This window comes from Macrobrachium nipponense, chromosome 9 (genome assembly GCF_015104395.2).
Source record: "Macrobrachium nipponense isolate FS-2020 chromosome 9, ASM1510439v2, whole genome shotgun sequence".
In the NCBI taxonomy this organism is placed as follows: Eukaryota; Metazoa; Arthropoda; class Malacostraca; order Decapoda; family Palaemonidae; genus Macrobrachium; species Macrobrachium nipponense.
In genome coordinates, this window is record NC_061110.1 from 110589374 (window position 1) to 110596873 (window position 7500).

Sequence of the window (7500 nt, forward strand, 5' to 3'; positions counted from 1 at the left end):
CAGACGGCGATCGACGATGTCACTTTTATAAGTTCCTCGGTCGTAAGGGCTTCTGCTAAGAGGAGAGGTTGAAGGGCGTCGGTGGTGTGGTACATTCCCAAGGCTTTCTTGTTTCATTATCGTCTCCGTAAGATATTCTATCTCCATCCTTTTATTAATGGGGAGGGGGCGAGAGATAAAGTGGCAATTCGAGGCCTTTCTTGAGTATGTCCTCTTCTTCAGGGATGGGGTGTAGTGGTCAAGTTAATATATTTGTCATGTTCTTGCGGCAGGCGTATTTTACCTCATTAAGGTTAATTAGTTTTCTTGTAATGGTCTTCTGTTTCTTCAGGGCATCTTTCTCCTCCATACGTTTCAGCAGTCGACGATGTCTTGATGGTGGCTGCACTGGTGTTGGGAGGGCGTTGCTGCTAGTGCCATCATTATTATCCCGCGGATCAGAGGGGCTGCTACAGGATTCATACCGCGAATTTCATCCATTTTACGAAGAGTTGCGCCCTTTCATTGATGAGCGTGCTTTCTCTTGCTCTTTGGATTCTAGTTCTTGCTGCAGGCGGCTCCTCCTAAAGCTTCGCATGCCGGGGTGCTGTTGCGTTGTAGGGTCTGCATGCCGGATATTTGTGTACGCTGGAAACAGACCTTCTTTCAAACAAGTTTATTAAAAATAATGGCAGAATTCACAGAATTGATTTTGTACAATATTCTTTCAATTCTCCTTATGATTTTCCTTTCTGGCACGCTGGTATTATAAAGCAGCTGTCCAATTTCCGTTGACGACCTACAGCACGATGAACATTGGACAGCTGCTTTATAATACCAGCGTGCCAGAAAGGAAAATCATAAGGAGAATTGAAAGAAGTTTCGACGTATTACTAAGAACCCCGTAGACGACATTAAACGCGAAGCCAATAGAATCATAGAAACTGTCAACGCAGCCACTAACGCCTTACACATCTCTAGTATTTCTGGAGATTACAACCTCGGGTACATCTACGGTAATGTGAAAACTCATAAACATGGAAAACCCTTTAAGACTATCATTAGCCAAATACAGCACAAATACATACCACCTTGCTAAACAACTAAATACTATTCTCCACCCCTACATCCCCAGCACACATAGTTTGAAGTCGTCTGCGGAGTTTCTGCAAGCTTAAGATCCGCACCCCCTGGAGGCAGTATTGCATCGATGGATGTAGAGTCGCTGTTTACTAACGTTCCTGTAGATGAAACCATCGAAATGATCCTTGAACGTGTCTACAGAGACCCATCCACCGACCCACTGAATATCCCCGAACACGCCTTCGCTCTCTGCTGGAATATGCACCAAGAAGGCTCCCTTCATTAACCACCATGGCCATATGTACTTACAAATCGATGGCGTAGCGATGGGATCCCCCCTCTCGGGGTCCTGTTTGCGAACTTTTACATGATGCATGGTGGAGGAGCGTGTCTTTAGGAGCATTAGGAAGCCATCTATATACGTAAGATATATGATGACACTTTCATCCAAGCAGGAACGAGGGAGGAGATCGAGGAAATACGTCAAGCCTTCCACACCAACAGCCGTTTACGATTTACCATCGAATATAGCCGTGATGGCCGTCTTCCCTTCCTGGACGTCCTGGTTTGAACAGAAGGAGGGTGCGTTCGCTACACGGGTTTACACGAAGCCCACGAACCTGGGAATGTGTCTGAACGGCGAGAGAGAATGCCCTGAACGCTATAAGGACACCACCATCAGCGCCTACGTCAGGAGAGCTCTTTCCCATTGTTCAACATGGCAGACACCCATAAGGAGATGGAACGCGCAGCCCAGGTCCTAGTAAAACACGGTCACACCAACCGAAGCATCCAGAACGTCTTCAGGAAGAGCATGGAAGAATGGTACCTACAGGAACCCGCCCAGACCCCCAGCAGAAAATTAGTTTTTTCTACAAGGGCACCTTCCATCGGCGTATAAAGAAGACGAGCGAGACCCTACGGGAAATAATCAGGAATCACGTTTCCGAACCGACAACAACAACAAGCAATTATCACTTGATCATATTTTATACAAGTAAAAAAAAACATGCAGTCTTATTATGAAAAAATAACCCCCGCACCGTTGCAGGATCCCTTGAAGAGGACGAACGTCATTCACAGATACACGTGCCCAATCCGAGGATGCCTCGGAACTTTCATCGGGATGACGTCAATGCGCCTCTCCAAGAGTATCTCCTGTCACGCGCAGGAAGGAGCGGTATTTAATCATGCAAGGAACTGCCCATAATAAAAGAATCCGACGCAGCGACATCGTCGGTAACTTTCGAGGTTATCGAACCAGGCACCCGATCTACGTCGTTTGCGAATCTTAGAAGCGCTGCACATCGGGAGGGAGAAGCCCAGTTTGAACATCACACAGGAGTTCCTTCCTCCCCTCCCCCACCGCCGTCAGGAGAGCAGCAGACACCGCCCCACAACGACCATCGCACCAGAGGGATCCTGAGGATGATAGAAGCATTAGCTCTCATCCTGAGACGTCCCTAGTAACCCTGAGGCGATCGCAGCTCAAGCTCTCGCCCTGAGGATGACCTGGTAGCACGCCCTTCGAGGGGACCTCCACCATCACCAATAAGGATGAGGCTCCGCCCACGAAGAGGACAGCCAACCAGCAACGGGCCCCCTGATGACATCGCTCGTGACGTCACAGGTATTGCCCAATGAAAAGTGATGGTTACCTGTTTCTTCAAGCCACCGAATGCAATAAATAGCGTGATACATCTGACACAGAGATATTTCCAATTTCAAAAAAAACTAACCATGTACCTAAAGAATCTTTTCAGATCACCTACGCCGAAACAAGGAAAAGGCCCGTGCAACAAGAAGTGTTGGCTTAATACAACAACAACAACAACAACAACAACTGACACAGACCATTGCACTCAGCGATCCCGTCCCGAAGATGGGCCAAACGAGGTGGCCGAAAACATGTAGACGCCATTGAAAACCAGAAAAAGAAGAAATAACAAGAAATACCGGATAGACCCCTGACGACTACGGCCTGTTCCCGACCTACGAAACCCACCTGTATACCTGTTGACGACCCCCAAGCCTGTCTCTGTAACCAGTTTTGCTTTTGATAAACACCAGCCCGCCCGAAATTTCCGTTGACGACCTACAGCACGATGAACATTGGACAGCTGCTTTATAATACCAGCGTGCCAGAAAGGAAAATCATAAGGAGAATTGAAAGAATATTGTACAAAATCAATTTTGTGAATTCTGCCATTATTTTTAATAAAAACTTGTTTGAAAGAAGGTCTGTTTCCAGCGTACAATAATAATAATAATAATAATAATAATAATAATAATAATAATAATAATAATAATTGCAGAGACATGAGAATGACAAACAAAACAGAGGACTGGCATAGCAAACCAGTGCACGGACAATACATGAGACAGACTAAAGAACTAGCCAGGTATGACACAGGGCAATGGCTACTGAGGGGGGAGAGCTCAAGAAGGAAACTGAAGGAATGATAAACAGCTGCACACGATCAGGCCCTAAGGACCAGATACGTTCAAAGAACGACCGATGGAAATAATATCTCTCCCATATGTAGGAAGTGCAATACGAAAAATGAAACCCATCCAAACATAGCAAGCGAATGTCCGGCACTAGCACAGAACCAGTACAAAAAGAGGCATGATTCAGTGCCAAAAGCCCTCCACTGGAGCCTGTGCAAGAAACATCAGCTACCTTGCAGTAATAAGTGGTACGAGTACCAACCTGAAGGAGTGATAGAAAACGATCAGGCAAAGATCCTCTGGGACTATGGGTATCAGAACAGATAGGGTGATACGAGCAAATAGACCAGCCGTGACGTTGATTGACAAAATCAATAAGAAAGTATCACTCATTGATGTCGCAATACCATGGGACACCAGAGTTGAAGAGAAAGAGAGGGAAAAAATGGATACGTATCAAGATCTGAAAATAGAAAAAAGAAGGATATGGGATACACCAGTGGAAATTGTACCCATAATCATAGGATCACTAGCACGATCCTAAGATCCCTGAAAAGGATCTAGAAAAAGTAGAGGCTGAAGTAGCTCCAGGACTCATGCAGAGGAGTGTGATCCTAGAACGGCGCACATAGTAAGAAAAGCGATGGACTCCTAAGGAGGCAGATGAAACCCGGAACCCCACACTATAAATACCACCCAGTCAAATTGGAGGGCTGTGATAGAGAGAGAAAACTAATAATAATAATAACAATAATAATAAAAACTAAGGAAACCTCCGTAATGAGGCTATAATATTGACAATTAAAAGCCACAGCAGTGTAAAAAAATACTTTTTTGTACAAGTGTTAAAAATTACAAGGAGAGACTTTCGGATACTGCTCCGTATCCCTCTTCAGTCCTACTAAAGAGGGATACAAAACAGTATCCGAAAGTCTCTCTAGTAATTTTTAACCTTGTACAAAAATATATTTTTAACATTACTGTGGCTTTTTAATTGGCAATAATAATAATAATAATAATACGTTGAATATATTCATAATAAAAAATTTATTTTTATATGGACTGACTTCAAACCTTCGCTTTACTGGATTGTATCATCTCCGATGCGTTCAAAGAAACTTCATAGTTTACGGATGTAATCACAAAAAAAAAACGGTCGCTTCCAATAACTACTACGGAGAGCCCTGGCAACGAGAACAACGCCGCGGCTGTTCTTTGTAGGTAGGAGCATTTTAATTTGCATATAATTATTTACCTCCCCTGGCAGAAAAACCAAAATCCCCTCCCTATTTATGGTTTAATGCTCCTGAGGAAGAGGCCCGCCAACTAACGAGTCCCTTCTGAATGTCGTAGAGGGAAATTTGCATAAGGAGGGGAAAACAAGAGACTCATTAGTTAGACCTTCCTGGATATTCTTTATTTTTTTTATTATTATTTTTCTAAGGATCAGCTGGAAATACGGAGTAAATGGGGAAGACGATAATGGAAACGTTAATTCGTTATATAAGGGATTCTGGATCGTTTTTGGTCTTAAAAGAGACTTGAACAGCCCATTCAGACTGAAACATTAATCCTAAAAACACATTATTCGTGTTGTTTTGAATGATCAAGAAAAAGTCAAGGAATACAACAAAGTTTGAGAAAATAAATATAACACAGGAGCTTTCGACCTCCCTAATGAAGGTCCTCCTCTTCAGTTGTAATCTGAGTACACTGAAGAGGACCTTAGTGAATGTTGCGTAACAGTGGCTTTTTCTTAAACTTAAACAGTAATGTGAGTAACGTGTGTGTGTGTGCGTGCGTGTGTTCAGGGTGGGAGGAACGTAGCAATTGAAGAGGCACATGTTTAGGTATCTGAAAGCAGCACTCAGCATTATCATACTATACTGTGTATGATTCTTTATAATAAAAGTAGATATAATTTATGTGCAATTAGGTAAAAAAGAATACTACTCTTATTTGAACATTCGCCAGACTTATAGAGTCGTCTCTCTTTGTTAGGATGAATTATTCGCTCCTGAATCAAAATTTGCAGTAAATCGTTGATTTTTTGACGTAACTGTAATAGCCACAATGCCCTCTTAACTTCTTGAATTCTTTGCTCTTTTTTCGATACGCCTGTCCAAAAAGCTTGAAGATCCAATTTCAAAGAAATTTATTTTTGAAGAAAATTGTGATGTCTGGTACCGTGAAACGAACCCGAGTCCCATGATCACAAGAGCTTACGTTGCCGACCTGACCACGAGAACTTGGATCTTCAGGCTTTGCAGTGACAAGCGTATCCAAAAAAGAGTAAAGAATTCTAGAAGTTAAGAGGGCATTGTGGCTATTACAGTTGCATATGTATCTGGTAAAAAAAGTAACCAGTAGATTCTACATGTATATATATATATATATATATATATATATATATATATATATATATATATATATATATATATATATACATATATATATATATAATATTTATATATATATATATATATATATATATACTGATATATATATATATATATATATATATATAATATATATATATACTATATATATATATATATATATATATATATATATATATATATATATATATATATCTATATATATATATATATATATATACACACACACACACACACACATATATATATATATATATATATATATATATATATATATATATATATATATATATGTATATATATATATATATATATATATATATATATCTATATATATATATATATATATATATATATATATAATGTGTGTGTATGCGCCCCGCAAAACTTTTTTTAATCTAGAATTTTATATGGAAATAATTTCAAAGTGTAATTCTACTTTGAAACTTTCTTTTGGATGTTAACCTATTTCTGGAAACAAATTACAGTGAAGCAAATGTATTCAATTGAGTTAGTTTTTTTTTAGTCACTTAATCTGCAATATTATCTGGAGTAGACTGCTATTTGTCTTGAACTGTTATATGCTTATATTTTCCCTAATCAAAGACGTTACCTAATTCTTAGAAAGTTATCTATGATATTGGAATCTATCTATACTAATAAAATCCGAGTGAATCTTGTCTGTCCTCCCCCAGGTGACAGAAGGGGAGGCATGACACAGCCTCCCACCCCCTGCAAACCGGTTTGTCCGGCACAGGTGGGACGGGGTAGGTGGGGGGAACGGGAAGGTAGGGCGCGCCAACAAGCTCGTAAGGAATAATTGTCAATTTTATTAATGCATAAACACTGTCAAATGAAGCTTTATTTGTACTAGCCTGAACACTAAATGCGACCTTCATCTTTTTGTTACTAGACATATATTTCAGATCATGAGAATGGTATTTGGTAATCACGCGGTCACTCTTATATAGTTCGAAGCTAGGTTTTCTGAAAGGATAAAAAACAAATCTTTTTAATATTTATGACCTTAGGAAGTTTACCAATTACGTTTTTCATCCTCCATTTTTTAAAACTTTTTTGATGACTTTGTTTAGTCACTTTTCTGTTAACTAGCTTTCGTTCATCAGTCGACGCTGTTCATAATATTTTCCAACGACAAAAACACAATATTCATTATAAAGAATATTGACATCGCATATATGAATTATCCTTTCAATATATATTTTTTTTTCATAGTTTCATTTTTTAAGTGGCTTTGCTTTATACAACATCTTTGAAGGTAAAAATATTGTCTTGTCTTTATCATATAAATCTCACCGTTACAACACATCTTTATCTCCTACCACTGCATTATTAATCAAATGACAAATAAACTGATGGTCTAAAATTAAATGATGACTTTATAATACAATACCATTCCTTACTATCACATTAATTAACTTTATCACCTTCCCGCATTAATTTCCAAGATAGTTTTACTTTCTTTTTTCAGCAAGTTAATATGAATATAATACTTTATTTTTTTTTTATATAAATATTCATTTTTTCTTTCTTGGAAGGGTTCGTAATCTGGCTAAATCTGTGTTTC